The following is a 24883-nucleotide window of genomic DNA, read 5'->3' on the forward strand; positions in this document are numbered from 1 at the left end:
GTTCTGGAGGGCTAGGGTTTCAATTAAAGCCAGGACACCTTCTCTTCCTCCTCTCTCCTTAGCCTCCACCCCTAGTCACAACCCCAGTTATTTCATGACTGGGGAAAGCATGGAAATGGGAGACTGGGGTTTGGATTTTCCAGTGCTTTCCAGGCTGCTTCCTGGTGCTCCGTGCAGAGGACGATGTTCCAGAGGGATCCCTCCATGTCTCAGTCACGCCCCAAGCCACTTGATCACCTTTTCACACACTGTACATCCAAAATGGTCAATAAGCGTATGAAAAGGGGCTCACCCTCATTATTAGCAGGGCGATACAAGTTAAAACCCCAAGCGTCCCCCTGCTATGATTACCTGCAAAGGCACATTGCTCAGTTCATCTTCCATGCATTCGTGGCCTCGGTATACGTGGCCCCACCTGCCACTTTGGCTAAGTGGGGACAAGTGTAATGGGCCATTCCAGCTCTGATTCTCCCCCTAAGGCCAGGGGAGGCACACCTTCTCCATCTCTTGCTCCTGTTTCCTTCCTTCCAACAGGTGTTGATCTCCAGAGCACTCATGAACGAACATTCTCTGGGGTGAACGCCATCTCTGAGTCTGTTTCCGGGGGAACCTCACCTTTGACAACCACAGCCCTGCTAGAATGGCTAAAATATTTTGAAAAAACGACACAATTGTATCTAGCTGAATTCTTCACTCGTTCTCCTCAACGGGTAAAGCCCTATCCTGTTTTTCACATTTTGAAACTTTATAAACCGGAACTAGACATGCACATAATATGGTCAGTTGACTTTTGACAAAGGAGCAAAGGCAATTCACTGGAGAAATGGTCATCATTCCAACAAATGGTGCTGGAACAACTGGCCATCCATATAAAAAATATAAGAAGCAATAAAAATAATCATGATTACCTCTATCTCACAACTCACATGCAAATTCACTCAAAATGAATCACAGACCTGAATGCAAAACCCAGAATTAAGATACTCCCAGAAGGAAGCAAAGGAGAAGATCTTTGTGACAAAAGTTTTTTAGGTATAGTTTTTTAATTTATTTTTTATTTTGTAGTAATCTTTACATCCAACGTGGGGCTCGGACATGCAACTCTGAGATCAAGGGTCTCAGGTTCCACATTCCACCGACTGAGCCAGCCAGGTGCCCCTTAGATATAGTTTCTTTTTTTTTTTTTAAAGATTTTATTTTTTATTTTATTCGACAGAGATAGAGACAGCCAGCGAGAGAGGGAACACAAGCAGGGGGAGTGGGAGAGGAAGAAGCAGGCTCATAGCGGAGGAGCCTGATGTGGGGCTCGATCCCATAACGCCGGGATCACACCCTGAGCCGAAGGCAGATGCTTAACCGCTGTGCCACCCAGGCGCCCCATTAGATATAGTTTCTATATCCATGGGGTATTAAAGAAAAATATGCTAAATTAGATTTCATCAAAATTAAAAGCATCTTATTTTTAAAAAGATTTTATTTATTTATTTGACACAGAGAGAGAGAGAGCAAGCACAAGCAAGCAGAGGGAGAGGAAGAAGCAGACTCCCCGCTGATCAGAAGACAGATGCAGGGCTCCATCCCAGGACCCTGGGATCGTGACCCGAGCCGAAGGCAGCACCCAACTGACTGAGCCACCCAGGCACCCCTCTTTTTTTTTTTTTTAAGGTTTTTTGCCTTTTTTTTTTTTTTTTGGTAATCTCTACCCCCAATATGGGGCTCAAATTCATGACCCCGAGATCAAGAATTGCATGTTCTTCTGACTGAGCCAGGCAGGCACCCAGAAAAACATCTGAGTTTCAAAACACACTTATGAAAATGGAAAGACAAGCTACAGACTGGGAGAAAAATATTTGCAAACCACACGCGATAAAGAACTTGTATCCAGAGTATAAAGAATCCTCAAAACTCTATTATAAGTAAACAAATAACCCAATTAAAAATGGTCAAAGGACTTGAACAAACCCTGCATCCAAGAAGATAGACGGAGGGCAAACAAGCACATGAAATGATGTTCAGCTTCATACAGAAATGCAATTAAAAACACAATGAGCTACCCCTAGACGCCTGTTAGAATGACTTAAAAAAACAAACGAACTTGACGATACCAAATGCCGGCAAGGATGTTCTAGAACTCTCATACGGAACTGTACAGAGAAATGGGAAAATGGTTCTATGGCTTCTTATAAAACTGAAATATACTCACCAGATGACCCAGCAAGTCCACACCTGGGTGTTTATCTGGGAGAAACGAAAACTTAAGTTTGCACAAAAACCAGTCCACAAATGTTTACAGAAGGGTTATTCACAATTGCCCATACTGGCAACAATCCAATTGCACTGTAACTGGTGAATGGGTAAATACATTGGTCCATCCATACGATGGAATACTATTTAGCAATAAAAACTGTTCATACACCTGATAACATGGATGCATCTCAAACACATTATGGTAAGTGGATGAATCCAGGCTCAACACAATACATACAGTGTGGTTACAGGACTTGGGGGTGGGGGGGGGACAGGATTTGGCTCCTACAAAGGAGCACTGAGGAATTTTGGGAGGTGATGGAACTGTTCTATATCTCGATTGTGATGGTGATCATAGACTATGCCTCTGTTACAACTTCCAGAAGTGTATGCTAAGAAGAGTAAGTTTTACTGGATGTAAATTATATCTCAGGAAACTAGGCTAAAAATAGTGAACCTAAGAGCATTTTAAGTAAGTGGTATGGTCCTGTATGTATACTTCTGCAACTGATGTTTTTTGCTCACCCTTAATGATTTTTGAGGTTTATACAAATTGACACTATGTGTAAAATGATTCATGAAGCTCTTGTTCATTCATTTTTAACTGCTATATCATATTCCATTATACATTCTACCTTGATTTGTTTATCTGGTCTCCTTTGGTAAACAGTACTCTGTGTCTGCTTTTTTCTTCTGTTTTAAACAATGTTGCAATAAACATGCTTATAAATATATTCTGGAGGACAGGTGCTGAGATTTCTCTCTAGGATATTCACTTAGGATAACAAACGGAACAGGTGGGGTAAAGTCTATGAATATCTTTACTTTGGTTTCCAAGAGCTTCTAGCAACTGACACTTTGCTACCGGTGTGTATGAGTTTCATTTTTCTACCTCTCCATCAATAACTGTGTTATCAGACTTTAACTTCTATTAGCTGATGAACGTAAAATGGTTTCTCATTGTCATTTTATTTTGCAATTTCCCTGACTACTAGTAAGATGGAGTAATGGGTTTGTTGGTCATTTGGGTTTTTTCTTAGGTGACTTCTTCATATTCTTTGTTTCTTTTTTTCCCTTTCTATTGTTTTATTGTTGCCTTTTTCTTCCTGATTTGTATGAAGATTTTTTTCCCCATCCTCTTCTGGATTATAATCCCTTGTATGGGTAGCAAATATCTTCTCAGTCTATGGATTATCTTTTAACAATCTTAATAGTATCTTTCTTTCCATAGAAATTTGTAATTTTAACATGATCAGATTTCTTTAGTCTTTTTTCTTTATGGTTCATGCTTTTTGTGTCCTATCTAAGAGATCCCTTTCTACCTCAAGGTCGCAAAGGATATTTTCCTGTAAACTTCGAAAAGTTTCACTTTTCACATCTAAATCTTTACTTCCCCTGGAACTGATCTTTTTGTATGATGTAAAGTAGAAATCTAATTTTAATTTTTCCATGTGGATAACTCTACACCATTGGCTGACAAGTTCACCTTTTCTCCACTGATTTATACATGCTTTCCGGTTCTCCGTTCAATTTGATTCGTCTCCTTGTCTGTCTTTGCACCTATATACCACCTTAATTATGTAACAAATCTTTCTATCTAATAAATCTGGCCCTTTGCACTTCTCTATATATTTTAGAAGCATCTTGGCAAGTTCCCAGAAGAGCATTTTGGATTTTTTTAAAATTCTATTTGATTTATAGATAAACGTGGGTCGAATTTGCCCCTTGATGATATTGAATCTTCCCATCCATGAACGTGGTATGTATTTCTTTATTCGCTCAGATATTCTTTTGAGTCTTTCGATAACGTTTTGTAATTTGCACCATGAATCTTGCACAACTTTTGCTGGGTTTATTTTAGGTGCTGGTAGTTTGTAATTTCTTTTTTTTTTATTTCTTTTATTTAGTACATAGGGATGTTACTGATTTTTTTAAAGATTTTATTTTTAAGTAATCTCTATACCTAACGTGGAGCTTGAACTTACAACCCCAAGATCAAGAGTCACATGCTCTACCGACTGAGCCAGCCAGTTGCCCCAGGAATGTTATTGATTTTTAAAAAAGATTTCTTTATTTATTTGAGAGGGGAGTGCATGGTGGGGAGAGGCAGAGAGAGTTTCAAGCAGACTCCATGCTGAGTGTGGTCTGACTTGGGGCTCGATCTCACAACCCTAAGATCATGAGCCAAAATCATGAGTCAGTCATTTAACTGACTAAGCCACCCAGGTGCCCCAATAGTTGCAGCAAGTTTTGAACAAATACTCTCCAGCACATTAAGAACATTATATTCTATTTCTAGATTACATTTAAAATTTTTTTGATAGTATGAATGAGTATAGAATTTTATCAAATGATTTTCAAATGATTTTATCAAATGATTTTCAAATGATTTTTCTTTCTCAAAAGCTATTGAGATGATCACAAGATCTTTTTCTCCTTTGACCCCATATATGGCATATTACATTAATAGATTTACTTATTATTCATGAGACAAACCCTACCTGGCCAGCAACTACTATTATATAATTTTTTTCACTGTTAAATTAAATTTGCGGGTATTTTATTAAAGATTTTAAAATACATGTTAATAAGTGTATAATTGATGGATCTAAAATTTCCTTTAAAAATTATCTTTTTCTGCTTTTGCTGTCAAGGTTATCTCGGCCTCATAAAATGAATTAGGTAGCTTTCCTTCTTTTTCTATTCTCTGACATGTTTTTGTAAAAAGTGTGTATTTTCTGGTTCTTAGCATATTGGGAAAGTCTGCCTCTGAGCTTATATGGGCTTGAGATGCTGGGGGCAAGTTCTGAACTGATTCAATGTATTTACTAGTATCGTTACCGTGTGAATAGATAGCCCCCTTTCATCCTTATTTGTTTATTTGTGCCCTTTTCTTTTCTTGCATAGCCTCATAGTTTTTTATTTTTTATTTATTTTTTGTTTTTTTAAAAATTTTTTATTATATTATGTTAGTCACCATACAGTACACCCCTGGTTTTTGATATAAAGTTCGATGATTCATTAGTTGCGTATAACACCCAGTGCACCATGCAATACGTGCCCTCCTTACTACCCATCACCAGCTTATCCCATTCCCCCACCCCCCTCCCCTCTGAAGCCCTCAGTTTGTTTCTCAGGGTCCACAGTCTCCCATGCTTCATTCCCCCTTCTGATTACCCCCCTTTCTTTATCCCTTTCTTCTCCTACCGATCTTCCTAGTTCTTATGTTCCATAGATGAGAGAAACCATATGATAATTGTCTTTCTCTGCTTGACTTATTTCACTTAGCATTATCTCCTCCAGTGCCGTCCATGTTGCAGCAAATGTTGAGAAATCGTTCTTTTTGATGGCTGAGTAATATATTCCATTGTATATATGGACCACAACTTCTTAATCCAGTCATCTGTTGAAGGGCATCTTGGTTCCTTCCACGCTTTGGCTATTGTGGACAATGCTGCTATGAACATTGGGGTGCATGTGGCCCTTCTCTTCACTACGTCTGTATCTTTGGGGTAAATACCCAGTAGTGCAATGGCAGGGTCATAGGGTAGCTCAATTTTTAACTTTTTAAGGGACCTCCACACTGTTTTCCAGAGTGGTTGTACCAACTTGCATTCCCACCAACAATGTAGGAGGGATCCCCTTTCTCCACATCCTCTCCAGCAATTGTTGTTTCTTGCCTTGTCAATTTTTGCCATTCTAACTGGCGTAGGGTGGTATCTTAGTGTGGTTTTGATTTGAATTTCCCTGATGGCTAATGATTTTGAACATTTTTTCATGTTTCTGTTAGCCTCGTAGTTTTTTAATTTTATCATTTCCTCCCAAAGAACCAGCTTGCAGTTTTGTATTCAGATAGGATATAAATTTGAGTGCTGTAATAGACATCTAAAATTACTAATGACCTAAAAAAGTCATGCATTTATCATAACCTGTTATGAGCTGAATTGTGTGCCCCCCCCCCCGCCCCGGTCCTCCATCCAAATTCACTCGTTGAAGTTCTAACTCCCAGTATTTGGAGATGGGGCCTTTAAAGAAAGAATTAAATTAAAATGAGGCCCTTATGATGGTTGGGCACTAGTCCAATCTGACTGGTGTCCTTAGAACAGGAAATCTGGACACTTGGAGACTCCAGATATATGTGCACCTGCAGAAAAGACCACATGAAGATACAGTGAGAAGGTGGCCATCTATAAGCCAAGGAGAGAGGCCTCAAGGAAACCCATCCTGCCAACACCTTGATCTTGGACTTCCAGCCTCTGGAATAGCAAGGAAATTCTTTTCTCACACCCAGGTGTGCAGTCCGTGAATTTTGTTATGGTAACCCCAGCAAGCGACTACAAGATTTTGCATGGAAGCCCACATTTTATGGAGGCCACTGGAGGCCCAAGTTCCTTCTACCTTGTTGCTCTGCATTCCTCAGTATGATCTGACGTCACTCCTGCATTTCAGTCGGCCGGGAGAGTGAGAGGAAAAGGGTGGTCCAGAGGTGGCAAGCAGGTGTCGTGGCCATGGGTCATATGTAGCTACAAAGCTTCCTGGGTGGCCATGCACCTCCTCAAATTCTACTACTTTGTAGTGAATAGACAAAAGGAATGGGGGGAAAGGGCAGTCTCAGCTATAAATTTCTTTTTCAAATTCCTTTCTCTTCTTTATTTTCTAGCTCATTATTTCTGATCTATTTTTGTTGTTTCTGTCTTTGTACTTTCTCTAGCTTTGTGCTGGTGCCCTTTTCTTGGCTCCTTTATTGGATTGTTTATTTTGGGTCTTTCTTGGGGCCCTGGCTGGCTCAGTTGGTGGCCTGTGCGAGGCTTGATCTTGAGGTTGGGAGTTCGAGCCCCACGTTGGGGGTAGAGATTAGAGAAAAACATTTTTTGAAAAGTACATTTTGAATCTTTCTTGATTTTTTTAATGTATGACTCGAAGGCTAAACCTTTACCTCTGACAACAATTTTATATGCATCTTACAAGTATAACTCAAATTTCATGAGTTACTGAACATTTGTAATTTTAAGAACAATTGCCTCTTTATCCAGGAGGTATTTAGGATGAGTTTTTAGATTTCTGAAGTTTGAAAAAATTGATTTATTCTTGAGTCCCACTCTCATTGAATTGTGGTCAGAGGACGTGGCCCATAGACTACGCACTTCCTTTTTTAACTTGTCAAAACTCTCTCTATGACCTAATACATAATGAGTGTTTTTGTGAATGTGTATGTGAAAATCATGAGTATTCCCAATTTGTTGAATGCATTATTACACACACACACACACACACACACACACACACAGACACAGACACATACATGTGTGTGTCCTTTTTTTTTTAAAGGTTTTATTTATTAATTTTAGACGGAGAGAGAGATCATAAGCAGGGGGAAGCATAGAGGGAGAAGCAGACTCCCCGCTGAGCAGGGACCCCGATGAAGGACTTGATCCCAGGACCCTGAGATCATGACCTGAGCCAAAGGTAGACAGTTAACTGACTGAGTCACCCAGGAGCCCCCCCCCTTTTAAAAAATATTTTATTTATTTATTTGAGAAAGAAAGTGAGAGAGAAAGAGAGCACAACCGGGGGGAGAGGCAGAGGGAGAGGGAGAAGCAGACTCCCCACTGAGCAGGGAGCCCAACGTGAGGCTCAATCCCTGGGATCATGACCTGAGCCGAAGGCAGACACTTAACCGACTGAGCCACCCAGGCACGCCCACATGTGTGCGTCTGATTAAACTTATCAACTGTATTGCTCAAATGACGTGTGATTACTAATATATTTGGACTTACTCCACCATCTCATTGCATGTTTTTTTCCTTACTTTCTTCTTCTCCTTTTTGTCTTCTCCGTCTTCTACTGGCTACACATATGCACATACATGTATGTACACGCGTATTCTGAAATATACTTAGAACTTTCTTGGTTTGGGAGGTGTAGATTATATTTTTTTCTTGTTTTGATGGCTGCACTTAATTTTCAGTGACTTTTAAGATTTCCTCTTTATCCTTGATTTTTTGTGTTTCTTTTAAAGATTTTTAATTTATTTATTTGAGACAGAGAGAGAGAAAGAGAACACGAGTGGGGGTGGGGAGGGGCAGAGGCAGAAGGAGAAGCAGGCTCCCTGCTGAGCAGGGAATTTTACTTCAGGCACGATCCCAGGACCCCGAGATCATAACCTGAGCCGAAGGCAGACGCTTCACCAACTGAGCCAACCAGGCACCCCCATATTTTGTTGTTTAATTATCATAGAGTCACATATGGATTTATCTTAATTTATGTTATCTCTTCTTGGAGTGTATTTTTGATTTGAGGTCTCAAGTCACAATCTGTCTTTAGCTCTTGAAAATCCTCATCGATTGTCCCATACATATTGCTTCTCTACTGTTTCCTCCTTTCCTTTCTCTGGAACTTCTCTGAGATGAATGTGGAAGCCCCTCCATCCCTCCTCCAGATCTTTTAACTGCTCGTTCATGCATTGCTTCTTTTGGCTCTTGGTGCCCTCATGGTGGTCAGGACACCTTTGGTCAGAATGGTTCTCTGAATGGAGCTTCATGGAAGGTTTCTCTCGGAAAGTGATGTCTGAGTTGAGATCTGAAGGGAGTCAGAATATTATTTAGGGACAAGGAATGTGGGATCAAGTGGGGACTTGTCCAGGGCTTCTAAGGGTCCCAGGGTGAGAAGTTGCAGGACATAAGGAGCAAAGAAGGTATGGAAATTGAAGGCCACCAAAGGCTTTATGTCAAGAAAAGCCTTGATCCATTGGCAGTTCCTTCTGGCTGCTCTGTGGAGCAGAGGACAGGAGAAGGGCAAGGGCAGGAGAGAGGAGACCAGCCCAGAGGGTCCTCCAGCCTGGGTGAGAGAGCGGTGGTGGTCGGGACCAGAGAGGTGGCAGTGGGAATGGAGAGAGAGGAGAGAGAGACGACGAAAAGAGACATATTTAGGGCCCAAGCCAGATGTGATGGTTTGCACGGAGGTAGGCTGCTGGTGGTGGTGGCGGGGGGCACAGAGGTTTGGGTGCAAGCCCTTATCTTGATTATCCTCGTCCAGATGAGAACTTTCTGCCCAGAACTCACCTGCTCTTTGCCTGAGCCAATTCACACTGACTCTTGGGGCTGGGGTCTCGAGGGGGTCAGTCATCCTGTAGGCCCCAAGACCAAGAATCCTGTCTCTAGCCTGTGCTAGCCTCACCTCTGACCCACAGGGTGTGTTGAGTCAACCCTTCTGGACGTCTGCCTCTGCTGGGATGAATCCTGTGGCTACACACTGAGGTCCTCAAGCTGTGCCCCGGCCACCCAGGCCTGGCCGGTTGCCTTTCCCAGGGCTGCCCCCTGATGCCACGTCTCCAGGTCTTGCTGTCATCCGGACAGGTTACCTAGAATTTGAGGGCCAACACTAATTTGAGCGGCTTCCCTCCCTGGCGACTGTGCCGCTGGGCCACATACCCTGATGGCCAGCCTGCTTGAGCCAGCCCCCCCTCCCCTGGACCACGCCCATCCAGGCTATACAATGATGTGGCCCCCCATGGCCGGCCTTCTCCTCTTTTTTCTCTACTTGGTTTGAATGACGTCGGAAGCGGCCCCAAGACAAGGATTCAAATACAAGATGTCTCAGAAGCCCAGGTAGGGGCTTGGAGAAGCGAGACAGGGACAGGAAAGCCGCTGACAAAGGGACATTGGCAAGCAAGCTGCCATGGTGACGGCTGAGCCGAATCCCATGGGAGCCTCTCAGAGCTGTCCCTCCTGCGAGGTGAGGTTGCTGACGGGTTTCAGTACCAATTCCCATCTGTCGCCGGTGAAGGGTCACGTCCGGGACACTTGTCCCTGGCCCCAGGGGACAGAACAGAGTCAGAGACGAGGGAACCCCTCGGCAAAGTGCCGCAGCTGCTGTATCCTGGGGCCTGGAGTAGGGAACCCGGGCAGCCTCTCAGCCCAGCCCCCGAAGCTGGAGCTCATTTCTCCAACCGCAGAGCAGGGACAATGCCACCTGCCTGTCGCTTTGTAGTGAGCATGCTGTGACTTAACCCAAGCCAGGGTGGGCAGTGCAAATGTGCCCTAGATGCGGGGGTGCGGCAGCCCCGAAACTCTAAGATGGATGCTCATCTCCTTCGCTTTGTCACTACCCGCCCCCCTCCGCCCCCGCCATCATCCGGCCACTGGTTCCTGCTGATGTGACATTCTTGTTCTAAAAATGGACCTGTGACACCTCAAGCAGATTTGCAGTCCCTTGACAGAGGTCCTGTCTGGCACATGAAGGGCCTCTGCCTCTCTGCCTGGCTACCCAGGGCCCCAGAGAAGAGGAGAGGGTCAGTCCCCAGGGGCCGCTCTGAGGGCAGAGTGGCACCCCACCCGCCACCCACCCCCTGTGGAAAGGAGCGGTGCCGGGAGGCAGAGCTCTGTCTGTCTTGGAAGTCAGGCAACAGCCTGCTGACGCTCCTGGGGCTTCCCATCCAGAGCAGGTGGCTCTGCCGTCAGGTGGAGGCCCTCCGCTGCGGAACACCGAGGTCCCAGGAACCCAGGTGCCCTCCCTGCTGTTTCTAGAAAGTCGTCTGCTCCAGGACTGTGCAAACCAACCGTGAAGTCTGGCAGCAGGTCCGGGAAAGGCCTGGAGTCTCAAGGGCGCCCTGGCATGTTGACCATTCTGCTCTTTCTGGCTTCCTTAGCCCTTTGCAGCCAGGGTCCAAATATGCATCCTGTGGGGTCGGGGCTCTGGGCCTGGACAGAGCAGGGATCAGCGGCTTCTGCTCCGCCGGCACTGAGGCTGGCCTTGGTCTCATGGCCTCAGGCCTGGACCCAGCGGGTGGCAGAGCCCTGAGCACCCGTGACCCACTTACTTGTGGTCCTCTTCCCTTGTGAAGTACTCCCAACTATAGAGTGCGGCTCCTGCCTCAGTTTCCCATCTCTTGCTTTAGCTCCCCACTGGGGCTGTTGATCCTTCCTGAGATCTGGTCTCCTGGGCTGGGCCCCTGATGCCCCTCTCGCACTCCTGCCGGCCCCTTAGCCAGAGTTTTCTTTCCTGCGGTCGCTTGTCCATACTACCTTATCGTGAATAGCGCGTCATGAGCAGTGGTGATATTACGTGCCCTGCACGATCGTCAGGGACAGCGACAGGGGAAAGCATTACCAACACATCTAAACCAGCCCCAGCATCTTGCAGGTGCTCCGGGACAAGTGGAGGTGATTGACCCTGGTGTTGATAACGGGACTCCGCATCCCTGCCTCCTCCCTGACTCTGAGAGATTCTGCAGCCGCGACCCCCGACCTCCACACACACATTTGGATCCTTGACAGCAGTGTTGCCCAGTAGAAGTTTCTTCAGTGAGGGGACTGTTCTGTGGCCATTTTCTCCAATATGCTGGCCACCCGCCCACATGTGGCCCACACCCTCTGAGCGCTTGAATTGCCTGGCCAGTGGGGGAAAAAAAAATTAAGCTGAATTTCGATCAATCTAAATGTGAATAGCTGCATGGGGCCAGCGGCCACCAAAGGGAACAGCACTGCCTTAGAGTGTTACCCCTGGCCTGGTTTGTTCATTAAACAAATATTTATTGAGAGCCAACTTGCTGCCTTTTTAGGCGCTGGGCCTTCAGCAGCGGATAAGACAGGCAAGATCCTCGCTGTCATGGAGACAGAAACGTTTAAATAAATAAATAAGGTCATTCAGACCGTGATAAGAGATGTGGGGTGACCCCAGAGCGCCATCAAGTGCTAAAGGAAGGCTGCACCTGCTGTCTTTTTTATTTTAAGCTTGATGTGAAAAATAATCCCTTTCCTTGATTTCCAAAATTTCCCAATATTTCTGAAATTCTTTTTAAAAATTAATTAATTAGTTTTTTTTTTTTAATTTCCGAAATTCTTGACTATGTGGAGAAGTCCCATTCTATCTATGGAAAAAGGTTTTGTTATAGTATTTTGCTTTTTGATGGACTGGTCCTGTTTCTTAAGCTTTTTGTTTTTGTTTTGCTTCATGAATAAGCTTTAAGATTTAAGCAACACGTGGGGTTCCTGGGTGGCATAGTGGTTAAGCCTCTGCCTTCGGCTCATGGCGTGATCCCGGCGTTATGGGATCGGGCCCCACATCGGGCTCCTCCGCTATGAGCCTGCTTCTTCCTCTCCCACTCCCCTGCTTGTGTTCCCTCTCTTGCTGGCTGTCTCTATCTCTGTCGAATAAATAAATAAAATCTTAAAAAAAAAAAGATTTAAGCAACACGTAACTACAGTTACTGAAGTTATTCCAAGGCCAAGAATATGGTGAACAGGACCCTAGTTCATTATATGAAATCACAGTAATTCACATAGCAAAACTCGATAAGGTATCAAAAAGAAAAATACATACCAATTCCACACATACACAAAGATGCAAAATGTCTTAACTATCAGCAAATAGAACTTAGTAACACATTGAAAATACTTCACTGTTAACATATGAGGTTTATCCTGGCAAATAGGGTTCAAGAAGTTAACCCACATAATCTGTTACATGGACAGATGACTAGAGAAAATATTTGCAGTACTGTGGGAACATTTGATACAATCTGTATTTATTAGGTTTTATACATCAAGAGGCTTTGCCTCTGCACTCGTGTGCGTGGGCCGCCACAACAAAGCCACCGGCCGGGGGAGCTCGAACACCAGAAATGCATTTTCTCAGTTCTGGAGGCTACAAGTTCAAGGTCAAGGTGTTGGCCGGGTTGGTTTCTTCTGAGGCTTCTCTCCTTGTGTGTAGACGGCTGTCTTCTTGTATGCTCACACGCTCTCATCTCTGTGCACGTCTGTGTCTTAATCCCATCTCCTTATTAGGACACGAGTCATACTGAGGACACTAAGGACCTCCTTTTAACTTCATTACCTCTTTAAAGCCCTGTCTGCAAATAGAGCCACTTTCTGAGCTATTGGGGATTAGGGCTTCAACATATAAATTCTGGGAAAATAAACCCCGCCCATTACAGCCTTCAGCCTACCACCGTTAATGCACGTCTCTAATATAAGTGGCCTTGAACTCCAGCTACTCAAGTTTATAGCCTGCAAAGCTTATGCACTTGGTAGCATCTTTAGCAGACCAAGCAGGGGCTGTCACCTCAACCAGGTCACTGGGATGAGTTCCATTTGGCTTTACTTTGTGTTTGATAGCTGACACCTAAATAAATTAAAAAAAAAAAAAAAAGCACCCTTTACCCAAATTCTTTCCACCAGCACTGATTTCTTGCTCTTGAGAGCTTGTTCATCTCCTCGGACCCGTCTTATTGAGGAAGGCATGCCAGCAAACCCCTTGATTACCCCTGGGCATTAGAACCCCTAAGATCCATCTGCTGGTGGCCGATTTTAGCAACTCCGTGGATATGGTGGCCCATTTTTTAAGCAACAAAATTGAGATTAAAAAACGAAAGATGGGGCGCCTGGGTGGCACAGCGGTTAAGCGTCTGCCTTCGGCTCAGGGCGTGATCCCGGCGTTATGGGATCGAGCCCCACATCAGGCTCCTCTGCTGGGAGCCTGCTTCTTCCTCTCCCACTCCCCCTGTTTGTGTTCCCTCTCTCGCTGGCTGTCTCTATCTCTGTCGAATAAATAAATAAAATCTTTTTTAAAAAAAACAACGAAAGATAAACATCGAGAACTAAATGTTGAGCAACATGGTGTCCCCAGGGTTGTGTTGATGACATCACGGCTGGTGAATGACATTGCACTTCGATCAAACCATGTGGCCCTCCAACGAGCGTAGGGCAGAACTGTACTAGATTGGGAGGCATTCAGGTTGATGTCGATTTATTAAGCAAATCCAACTGGGAAGGTCTGGAGTATATGTTCCGAGAAAGAGAACAACACAATCTTTGTGCACACGTATGCTTTTATTCTCACAAGATGCCTTGTGCATTTTGACATTTCAAACAGAACATCTTTTTTTTTTTCCTTTCCGGTGAGACAAAAAGGAAAACAATGAACTTTTCATAATGGGAAAATTTGAAGTCATCTGCAAAAAGGAGAGCGAGGAGTACAATGAACCCCCGTGGACCCATCACCCAGCTTAAATAATGGTTGCCACGTTGCCCATCTTGCATCACCAAGTTCTCCCCATCCCCTCTTTTTCTTGGCTGGCATGTTTTAAAGACATGTCATAAAAAGAAAATTTAAAAATAAAACAGAAGAAAAATTACAATACAGAATGGCTGTTTCCAAATAAGCTCCTTTACGTCCTGCTGATTCTCGGTCAAGTGGCCAGGCTCCAGTCATTATGGAGAGAGAAATTTATTTTTAACGTGACAGTTTACACGCCAAGAGCGTCCATGAAGCATCCCCCAAGGGGAAGCGATATTGTCAAAATGTCCACTTCACCCTTCCAAACATCTCAACCCCACCCTTTGCTGACCTTCTGGAATCCTGCTTTTCGCTGTAGTGTTTTGTTTTTTTTTTTTTAGATTTTATTTATTTATTTGACAGAGAGAGAGAGACAGCCAGCGAGAGAGGGAACACAAGCAGGGGGAGTGGGAGAGGAAGAAGCAGGCTCCCAGCAGAGGAGCTGGATGTGGGGCTGAATCCTAGGACCCTGGGATCACGCCCTGAGCCAAAGGCAGACGCTTAACGACTGTGCCACCCAGGCGCTCCCTTCGCTGTGGTTTTGTTTTCAGTGTTTGTTTTATATGGAGAGTAGACATACAGGTGTTGGTGTTTGCTTGCTGTCCATATCCGCGTGGTTACAGATGCCGGGAAAGAATGAGGATTGCTGGGCTGCTGCCTGCCTCCCTGCAGACTTCTGGCAGCCTCCAGTGGCCAGCAGGGCCAGGGGAGGGATGCTTGTCTTTACCCACAAGCAGAACGGTGTGTGCGCATTCCATAAGGGTCTGTTGAGAAAGGAAGGGGGAGAAAGGAACTTGGGACAGAAAATGTCCCCCACCTCCATCCCAAATAAATTGTGCATCAAAGTGTAATGAGGTTAGAAGAGAGACTCCAGGAGAGCCCGGTGACATAAGAGAAAAGAACAGACCAGCCCCTTGCTGCCAGTGCTGAGAGAGAATTAGCAAAACCAATCAGAAAAGGAAGGTTCGACTTGATCAGTGCTTGATCCGTCTGTCTTCTTCTCGCACTTCCCCATCCTCACCATCTTCATCTTTACCTCCAGCTGCATCTCCTTCTCCTTCAATGTCCTCTGAGCTGCCGTGGCCAACATTCCCTTCCGTGTCCCCTCACTGCAATTGCACTTTCCCTTCCTCTCCTTCTGGTTTGGGCTATTACTGCTACATCACGAATTACCCCCCCCCCCACAAAACAGTTTAAAGTTCCTCTTTTATTTGGCTCGGTATTTGGTAGGACAGGGATTGGGAAAGGGCTCGGCATGGCAGCTCTCACTTGGAGTCCCTCACCTGGCTGAGGTTGCTGTGGGCTGGGAACGTAGTCATCTGAAGGCACGACCGGGCTGGCTGTCTAAGATGGCCCACTCACTTGGTTGGCGGGGGATGCTGATTGGCTGTGGGGTCTCTGGGAGGTTGATTCTGCCCTAGTCACTGGCTTCCTCCAGGGTGAGCAACCCAAGAAAGCGAGGGGGCAGCTGCACAACTCTCTGATGAGGCCTTAGAGACTCCATCCCTTCCACCATACTCTCTGGTAGAAGTAGTCCCAAGCTTGCTGAGATTCAAGGGAGGGGACCTGGACCCCGTCTCCTGATAGTGGAGTGGCAAGACCACACTGAGGAAGGGTACATGGGCTGGGAGACATCGCTGTGGCCATCTTTGGAAGATGCAATCTGCCACACCTTTTGCACCAGCCTAAGGCCTCTCCTAATTCGTCCAGCATCTGCTACCACATGGTCAGGGAAAAAGCAAAGAAGTTTCTGCTTCCCACTGGCTCTTCCAGTCCTGGACTGGACGTTTAGACAAGTTCCTCCCAGATTTCCACTCTTTCACTTGACTTTGAAGATCACTCCCATTTTAAGTCAGATAAAACCTGTGGAGAGGACTCCTATTTCCAAGTCAGGATTCTCGTAACGATAAAGCGTTGTTTAGTAACTCGGCTTAATATTTGTCGTTTCAGCTCTGGTAAGAAAAAAACTGAACCAAACCAAACCAAAAGCAGAGCTCTTCGTCTTCCTCCCCAGGCTGCGCAGACCTCACAGAGGGTTGATGAATGTCGCTTCCTGGAAATCTGGGATTTGAGCAATTGATTCTGACATGTTCTGGAAGAACAGTTGCTAGAGTTTGTGATGTTTTGGTTTTACTTTCACAATGTCCTCATTGGTTCCTTCTCCTCTTCTCACTCTGGCTCCGTCAATAGGCTCAATTATTCCCTGTTGCTCTTTTCTTCTCCGAGCAGCAGATTTTCTTCTAGCATCAGCATTGGAACTGGTCTCTGTTCCTGGTGTCATGGTTGACTTAGGTGGAGCGGTGGAGGGGTCATGCTGTGGGGAAAAGTCATGGAACCCACGCCAGGGAGATGATCCCCCTTCAAGGGCCAAGGAGCCCATGATCCCCTGAGGGGCGGACTGGAGGGTCCACGGGGGTGTCCTGTATAGTAGATGTTCCTGTGCGTTCCTGGCATAGCTCCCAAGCCTGGCCCAGCCCCCTTCATTCCCATTCCCACCCAGGTGCTGATTTGATCATCGTGATCCCGTGTGGCAGGAGCACGGTACCTGGTAGCTTCCTCTCCGGTGGCGACAGGTGGGAGCAGAGAGGGAGCTGGGGGCCCCGAGGACCAGGGTAAAGTGTTTGGATCTTATTCAAGGTAAAATGGACCTGAAGCTAGAGAATGACAGATCTGGTTTGCATTTGCAGAAAGATCAGTCTCATCAGTATTGGGATGGCCGAGGCGCAGAGGGAAGGACTCTCCTCTGTGCTGGGGAGAATGGATGTTGTACAAACACCAGGAAATTAGTACTAGAGCTGACCCTGCAGGGACCCTATGACTCAGGAGCTCTGCTCCTGCACTTGTGCATGTGAGAAGGACACTCGCAGCAGCATTGTTCACAGTGGCCCCAGAAGGACCCAAGCGTCCACCAGCAGGAGAGTGGAACAATGCATTCTGGTATATTCTTCCCACGGACTAAAAAAACAAACCACCATTACGTGCAGCACTATGCGTGAATCCTACAGACAATGGTAAGACGAGAAGTAAGACACGAAGAATATGTACAATACGATTCCCTGCATGTAAAGTTGAAAGCAGGCCAAACAAAAGATTAATCAAGAATGTGTACATAGATGACATAGATGGTGAAATTATAAAGAAAAGCAACGAAAACATTATAAAGTCAGAATGGTGAATTATTGCCAAGAGAGATTGAGGAGGAGCAAAATGTTTGGGAGGGAGAAAAAAAAAAAAGAGATGTGCGGGAAGCAAGGCCTCTCCTTCTTTTCAGTGGACACTGTTGTGCCTGTGTGTGAAGTTTGGAGCAGTGGCAGCCATCTGGTGACCATGAGGAAAGATGTATGGCAGAGGAAAAAGACAGAAAACACTTGGGTCTCTGGTAATATCATTAAGCCACGGAAAAAACTCAAGAAACCCCCTACTCTGAACTTCTTGTTAATGGGAATAATGACCCCTGACTGTTTAGGCCCTTCTGAGTTGGATGTTCCGCTATGGGAAGCAAAACACGCATCATTAGAGTAGCAGGTTTGACCTGGTCCAGCTCCATCCTCTGCCCCTCCCAATCCCAACCAGTCATGTGACTCTACTGACTACAGCTTCTGAGCAGAAGTGACTTTCCTTGCTCCTGACCCCAGCCCTAGGGTGGTGGGGATATACACCCCCCGCCCCCCGTTGTGGAGAAGAGGTAACTGAGGCTCAGACAGGTTAACAGACTGGCTCAAGATCACACAGCCCATTCTCAGTGGGTTTGGACACAAACTTCTGATTTTACAGTTTGGCTTTTTCTTTTCTTTTCTTTTCTTTTCTTTTCTTTTCTTTTCTTTTCTTTTCTTTTCTTTTCTTTTCTGTAGGTCCAGGTTATTTTTGTTTTTGTGTTTTAACAAACATGAAATTATGCAACCTTCCAAGTGGAGAAACAGAATGAATAGAGATCTCTGTGAAATCTCAGTAGTAAAGGAAAAAAAATCCACAGTCAGGAGATGGGGCCAAAAGGAACTGGTCACCTTCAAGTTCAAAACCCTGGAGCTTCTTGACAGGAACCCCCTCTAGCTTCAAATCTGCCATCTGGCCTTCATTCCTTGGATTGCAACCAAGCCCGGAGCAAAGACCTTGGCCTCACCTCCAGTACCAGTAGCACAGAGGGTCTGAGCTTGTTGGCCCCTTCTCTGAGGGTATTAGGAAGAAAAGAGAGTCTTCTCTGGCCTCGGAGTCAGTGCCCTGCACTCCTGTGCTATAAAAATGAAAAAATTCAACACCGGCAGAAGTGAGGTTGAGACGGGTCTTCATACATCACTCACAGGACTATAAATTAGTTTCAGTTCTCTGGAAAGCCCTTTGACATTGTGGATCAATGACCAAAGGATATTCGTAGCTTATTTCCTGAAGTTCATCGTAAATCCAGAAACTAAGCAGAAGTGCAGGCAAAAATTTAGGGACAAAAATAATCTATGTATGTATGTATGTATTCATTCCTTCATTTATTTATTCAATTTATGTAAACTAAAACAATAACAGTCTACTCGTTTCTCTTATTCCTCCTGCAACCCCCTGGCCCCGACCTCTGGCAATTACCAATCAGTATCCTGTATCTATGAGGTTGTTTTTTTTTTTTAAGACTCTACATATAAAACAGATGATATGATATTTGTCTTTCTCTATTTACTTTAAATTAATATTAGTAGCAAAACAAACCTGAAACAAAACTACATTGTATCAGTCAGGTTTCTTAGTTGCAGACAACAGAATTCCCCTGAGTTAGTTTAAAGCAGGATAGAATTTATTACAAGACACTAGAGAGCTCATAGACTCTGGAAGGGATTCAGAACAAGGTCTACAATGGGTTTTCAGGACCAGTTTCCAGAGCAGCAGACTGGCTCAGAAGCTGTTGCTGCTGACTTCATATCACGCTGCCTCTGCCACGGCCAGGAACCTGCAGCCCTTGCTAATGACCTCTAAACATGCAGCCTCCACAGGGCAGCAAAAGGAATATCTCCTGACCCATGTGTTTCCTAACTCATTGCCTGGTCAGTTTCACATGGTTACATCTGATTGGCAGAGTCCAAGTCACATGGCCCCCAATGGCAAGGCAGGCTGGGAAATGTAGTTCTAGTGATAAGAACTGGGCATTGTAGTGCTTGACCATGGGGAAGTTGTTTAACATATTTGGACAGCCACAAATGACATATATCCTTCACATTCCCTCCACTCCCCATCTTGGTTGCCCAAACTCAGTGTTCCATTAAAAAAAATAGACTTTATTTTTTTAGAGCAGTTTTAGGTTTATAGAAAAATTGAACAGAATAGTTTCATTGCCCAAAAAGCCCTCTGTGCTTTGCTTACTCATTCCTCCCTTCCCACTAACCCCCAGAAATTACTGATCTTTTTACTGTCTCCATTATTTTGTGTTTTCCAGAATTATATAGTTGGAATCATACAGTACGTAGCCTTTTCAAATTGGCTTCTTTCATTCAGCAATATGCATTTAAAGTTCCTCCATATCTTTTCATGGCTTGATAGCTCATCTCTTTTTAGTGCTGAGTAATATTCCAATGTCTGGATGTACCACAGTCTCTTTATCCATTCACCTTCTGAAGGATACCTTGGTTGCTTCCAAGTTTTGGCAATAATGAATAAAGCTGTTATAAACATCCATGTGCAGGTTTTTTGTGGGCCTAAGTTTTTGACTCATTTGAGTAAATACCAAGGAGTATGATTGGCTAGATTGTATGGTATGGTAGGGGCATATTTAGTTTTGTAAGAAAGTGCCAAACAGTCTTCCAAGTGGCCGTAGCATTTTGCATTCCCATCAGCAATGAATGAGAGTTCCTATTGCCCTGCATCCTCGCCAGCATTTGGTATTGTCAGTGTTTTGGATTTTCACCATTTTAGTAGGTATGCGATGGTATCTCATTGCTGTCGTAGCTTGCAATTTCCTAATGGCATATGACGGGAAGCATCTTTTCATATGCTTATTTGCCACCTGTATATCTTTTTTGGTGATGTGTCTGTTCATATCTTTTGCACATTTTTAAATTGGGTTATTTGTTTCTTATTGTTGAATTTTAAGAGTTTTTTGTATTTTGGATAGTAGACCTTTATCAGATACGTGTTTTATAAATATTTTCTCCCAGTCAGTGGCTTATCTTCTGATTCTCTTGATGGTATCTTTTGCAGAGGAGAAGCTTTTAATTTTAATGAAGTTCAGCTTATCCATTTCTTCTTTATGTTTTTATTTTATTGAAAAAGTCTTCCCCAAACTCAAGGTCATCTAGATTTTCTCTTATGCTATCTTCTAGAAGTCTTAGAGTTTCACAGTTTACATTTGGGTCTATGAGCCATTTTGAGTTAATTTTTGTGAAAGATGTAAGGTCTGTGTCTAAATTAACTGTTTTTTTTTACCTGTGGATGTCTAGTTGTTCCAATACCACTTGTTGAAAAAAAATGATACTTTCTCCATTAAATTGCCTTTGATCCTTTGTCATAGATTAGTTGACTATATCTGCGTGGGCCTATTTCTGGGTGCTCTAGTCTATTGATCTATTCGTCTATTCCTTTTTAAAAAAATATTTATTTATTTATTTATTTATTTATTTATAGCACAAGCAGGGGGAAGAGCAGAGGGAAAAGAAGAGAGAGAATCCCAAGCAGACTCCACACTGAGCATGGAGGCCGACACAGGACTCGATCTCACGACCCTGAGATTACAACCTGAGCCAAAATCAAGAGATGGATGCTCAGGGGGCGCCTGGGTGGCACAGCGGTTAAGCGCCTGCCTTCAGCTCAGGGCGTGATCCCGGCGTTATGGGATCGAGCCCCACATCAGGCTCCTCCGTTATGAGCCTGCTTCTTCCTCTCCCACTCCCCCTGCTGTGTTCCCTCTCTCGCTGGCTGTCTCCATCTCTGTCAAATAAATAAATAAAATCTTAAAAAAAAAAAAAAGAGATGGACGCTCAACCAACTGAGCCACCCAGGGAACCCTCTATTCTTTTATCAATGGCATACAGTCATTTGAATATTTTAGCTTTATAGTAAGACTTGAAGTCAGGTTTTGCCAGTCCTTCAACTTTGTCCTTCTCCTTTAATATTGTATTGGCTTTCTGAGTCATTTGTCTTCCTATATAAACTTTGGAATAGATTTGTTGATTTCCACAAAATAACTGGCTGGGATTCTGATCAGTATTTCACTGAATCTATAAGTTAATTTGGAAAGAACTGACATCTTGGCAATATTTAATCTTCTTATCCAAGAACATGGGATATGTCTCCATTTATTTAGATCTTCTTTGGTTTCTTTCATTAGAGTTTTGTAGTTTTCCTCATACAGATCTTGTATGTATTTCGTTAGATTTATACCTAAGTACCTTTATCATGGTACTAATGTAAATGGTATTGTGTTTTCAATTTCAATTAAAACAATTTAAATTCCATTGTTTATTGCTGATGTGAAAGAAAGCAATTGACTTTTGTATATTAACTTTATATTCTGCAACCTTGCTATGGTAGCTTATTAGTTCCGCAAGGTTTTTGTTGATTCTTTGGGATTTTCTACGTAGACAATCATGTCATCTGTGAATGAAGGCAGCTTTATTTCTTCCTTCACAACCTATCTTTTATTTCCTTTTTGTGTCTTATTGCATTAGCTGGTGGGTTAAGCGTCTGCCTTCAACTCAGGTCATGATCCCAGCATCCTGGGAGTCTCCCTCTGCCCCTCCCCCTGCTCATGCTTCCTCTCTCTCAAATGAATATATAAGAAATCTTTAAAAAAATACGATCGTAAAACAGGTAAAGTGTACATGGTAAAAATGTGATGCATTGTAACAGGACTCCCGCCATCTAGTTAATTAACAGAAACATCACCTTCCATATTTACCTTCTATTTTTTCTTTTTCCTTTTCTTCTTTGGTGAGACCACTTGAGTTCTACCTCCTTAGCTAATTTCACTTACACATTATGGCGTTAACTGCAGTCGCCTTGTTATAGATTAGATCCTCAGACCTGGTTCATCTTGCAGCTGATAGTTCGTATCCTTTGAGCAAATCTTTCCTGAGTTCCTCCACCCCCAACCCCTGGCAACCGGTCTTCTACTCCCTGTTTCTGTGAATTTGCCTTTTTTTTTTTTTTTTAGATTTTATTTATTTATTTGAGAGACAGAGAGAGAGAGAGAGAGAGCTCACAAGCAGGGGGAGTGGCAGAGGGAGAAGCAAATTCCCCGATGAGCAAGGAGCCCGATGCAGAACTTGATCCCAAGACCCCGGGATCATGACCTGAGCTCAATGCAGACGCTTAACCCACTGAGCCTCCCAGGCGCCCCATTCTTTTTTTTTTTTTAGATTCTCCAGATGTAAGTGGAGAAGCACAGTCCTTGTTTCTGTCTGGCTTATTTCATGTAGCACAATACCCTCAAGCTTCATCCGTGTTGTTGCAAATGGCAAAGCTTCCTTCTTCCTCGCGGCTGAAGGATATTGCATCGTGTGTATAAACACCCCATCTTTTTTATCTGTTCATCTGCCCTGGACCCTTGGGTTGTTTCCATGGCTTGGTGACCCACCATGAACAACGCTGTGATGAGCACGGGCGTATACACATCTCTTTGGTTCCTGCTTTCATTTCCTTGGAGGAAAAACCCAGAAGTGGAATTCCTGGGTCATACGGCCGTGTGGTTTTTCTTTTTTTTTTTTTAAGGAAACTCCATCATGTTTTCCAAAGCGGCAGCTCAGAGGGGCGTTAACACCTTTCTCTTCTTCTAGCAAGTACTATTTGAACTCTCCTTGATTTTTTATTAAATCTGTAAGAGGTGCTCCAAAATACATATTCTAGGTCTAAAACCACTTTTCAATTCTGCAGGTCAGAAAGTTCTTTAAACACCATGTTTTCTTCTTACTCATCTGGCTCTAAAGCCTGAGTGGGGCTGACGTGGGGCTGTTTATAGCCCTTATGCACCCCCAAATAATGTGAATATTCACCCGTTTTGCTGCAGGATTATCAATGTTTTAGATTACAGGGTGCAACTTGAGACCCTGCTGGGAGTACTCTGTAATTTACTTATTTATTTATCTATCTATTTTTTAATTATTTGCTTATTTTTTTATTATTTACTTTTGATTTATTTTTGATTTTTTTAAAGATTTATTTATTCATTTTAGAGAGACACAGAGAGAGAGTGGGGGAAGGGCAGAGGGAGAGAGAGGCAGCGAAGCAGACTCCCCACCGGGCATGGAGCCCGAGGCGTGTCATGCGGGTAGTGTGGCATTGGCACTGGGAGAATTTACACCTTGGCACACAGGACAAATCAGGGCTGTTCCCCCTGAGGGCTGGTTCATCGGCACACCGCAGCCAGCAGCCGACACCCACTGCCAGCCTTCCGTGTGCACCGCCCAGGGTCTGAAGCCCTCCGCTCTGCTCAGCTGGCTAGCTCCTAGGGGAAGAGAGCAGGCAGTTCGAGCTCTCTCTGTCCGCCCCTCCTTGGTGCCTTGAGAGGAGGGTCTAGGCTACTGGCTGGGACAAAGCTGGTGTAGGCTGATGCCCAAAGACAGGCAGGATCCCCGCTCTCAAAGAATCCAAAGAAGCAAGGGAACAAGACTCTGATACCACGGTTGGCTGACTAGCGGCCCCCTAAAGATAGCCCCTTCTTGACCCTTGGGGTCCGTGAATGTGGCCTTACCTGGCAGAAGGGATTTGCAGATGTCATTGAGCATCTTGAGATGGGAGATTGTCCAAATGAGTCCTATGTAATCACAAAGGTCCTTCTAAGAGGGAGGTAGGAGGGACAAAGTCAAGAGAAGGTGATGGGGATATAGACAGAGAGATGGCCAGACTCTTGGAGTTGAAGGAAGAAGGGGGCCACCAGCCAAGGAATGCAGGTGGCATCTAGAAGCTAAAGAAAACAAGGAATCAGATCCTCCCCTAGAACTTCCAGAAGGAACCAGCCCTGCCAACACCTTCGCTTTCGCCCAGTGAGACTGATTTTGGATTTCTGGCTTCCAGAACTCTAAGACAGAAACTATCTATCTATCTATCTATCTATCTATCTATCTATCTATCTATCTATCTATCTATCTATCTAGTATTGAGATAAAATTCATGGAGCATAAATTCAACCATATTAGAGTATACGATTCAGTGACACTTAGTACACTCACCGTGTTGTGCAAACCCCATCTCTGTCTAGTTCCAAAACATTGTCATTGGCCGAAAAGGAGAAAGCCTCACTACTTCCTTCCCCGCCCCTGACAACCGCGAATCTGCTTTCCATCTCTGTGGACTTACCTATTCCGGACACTTCATTCAAAAGGAACCATACAATATGTGACTTGTTACATCTGGCTTCTTTCATGGACTATAATATTTTCGAGGTCCATCCACATTGTAGTGTAGGTTTGAACAGTGCAGGTCCACTTATATATGGATTTTTTTTTGTAAGCTCCATGCCCAGCACAGAGCCCTACGTGGGTCTTGAACTCATGACCCTGAAATCAAGACCCGAGCTGAGATCAAGAGTCAGATGCATAAATGATGGAGCCACCCAGGTGCCCCCAGATTTAAAAAAAAAATAAATACAGCACAGTACTATAAATGTGTTTTC

The sequence above is a fragment of the Ursus maritimus genome, unplaced genomic scaffold, assembly GCF_017311325.1.
Source record: "Ursus maritimus isolate PB19 unplaced genomic scaffold, ASM1731132v1 scaffold_2, whole genome shotgun sequence".
In the NCBI taxonomy this organism is placed as follows: Eukaryota; Metazoa; Chordata; class Mammalia; order Carnivora; family Ursidae; genus Ursus; species Ursus maritimus.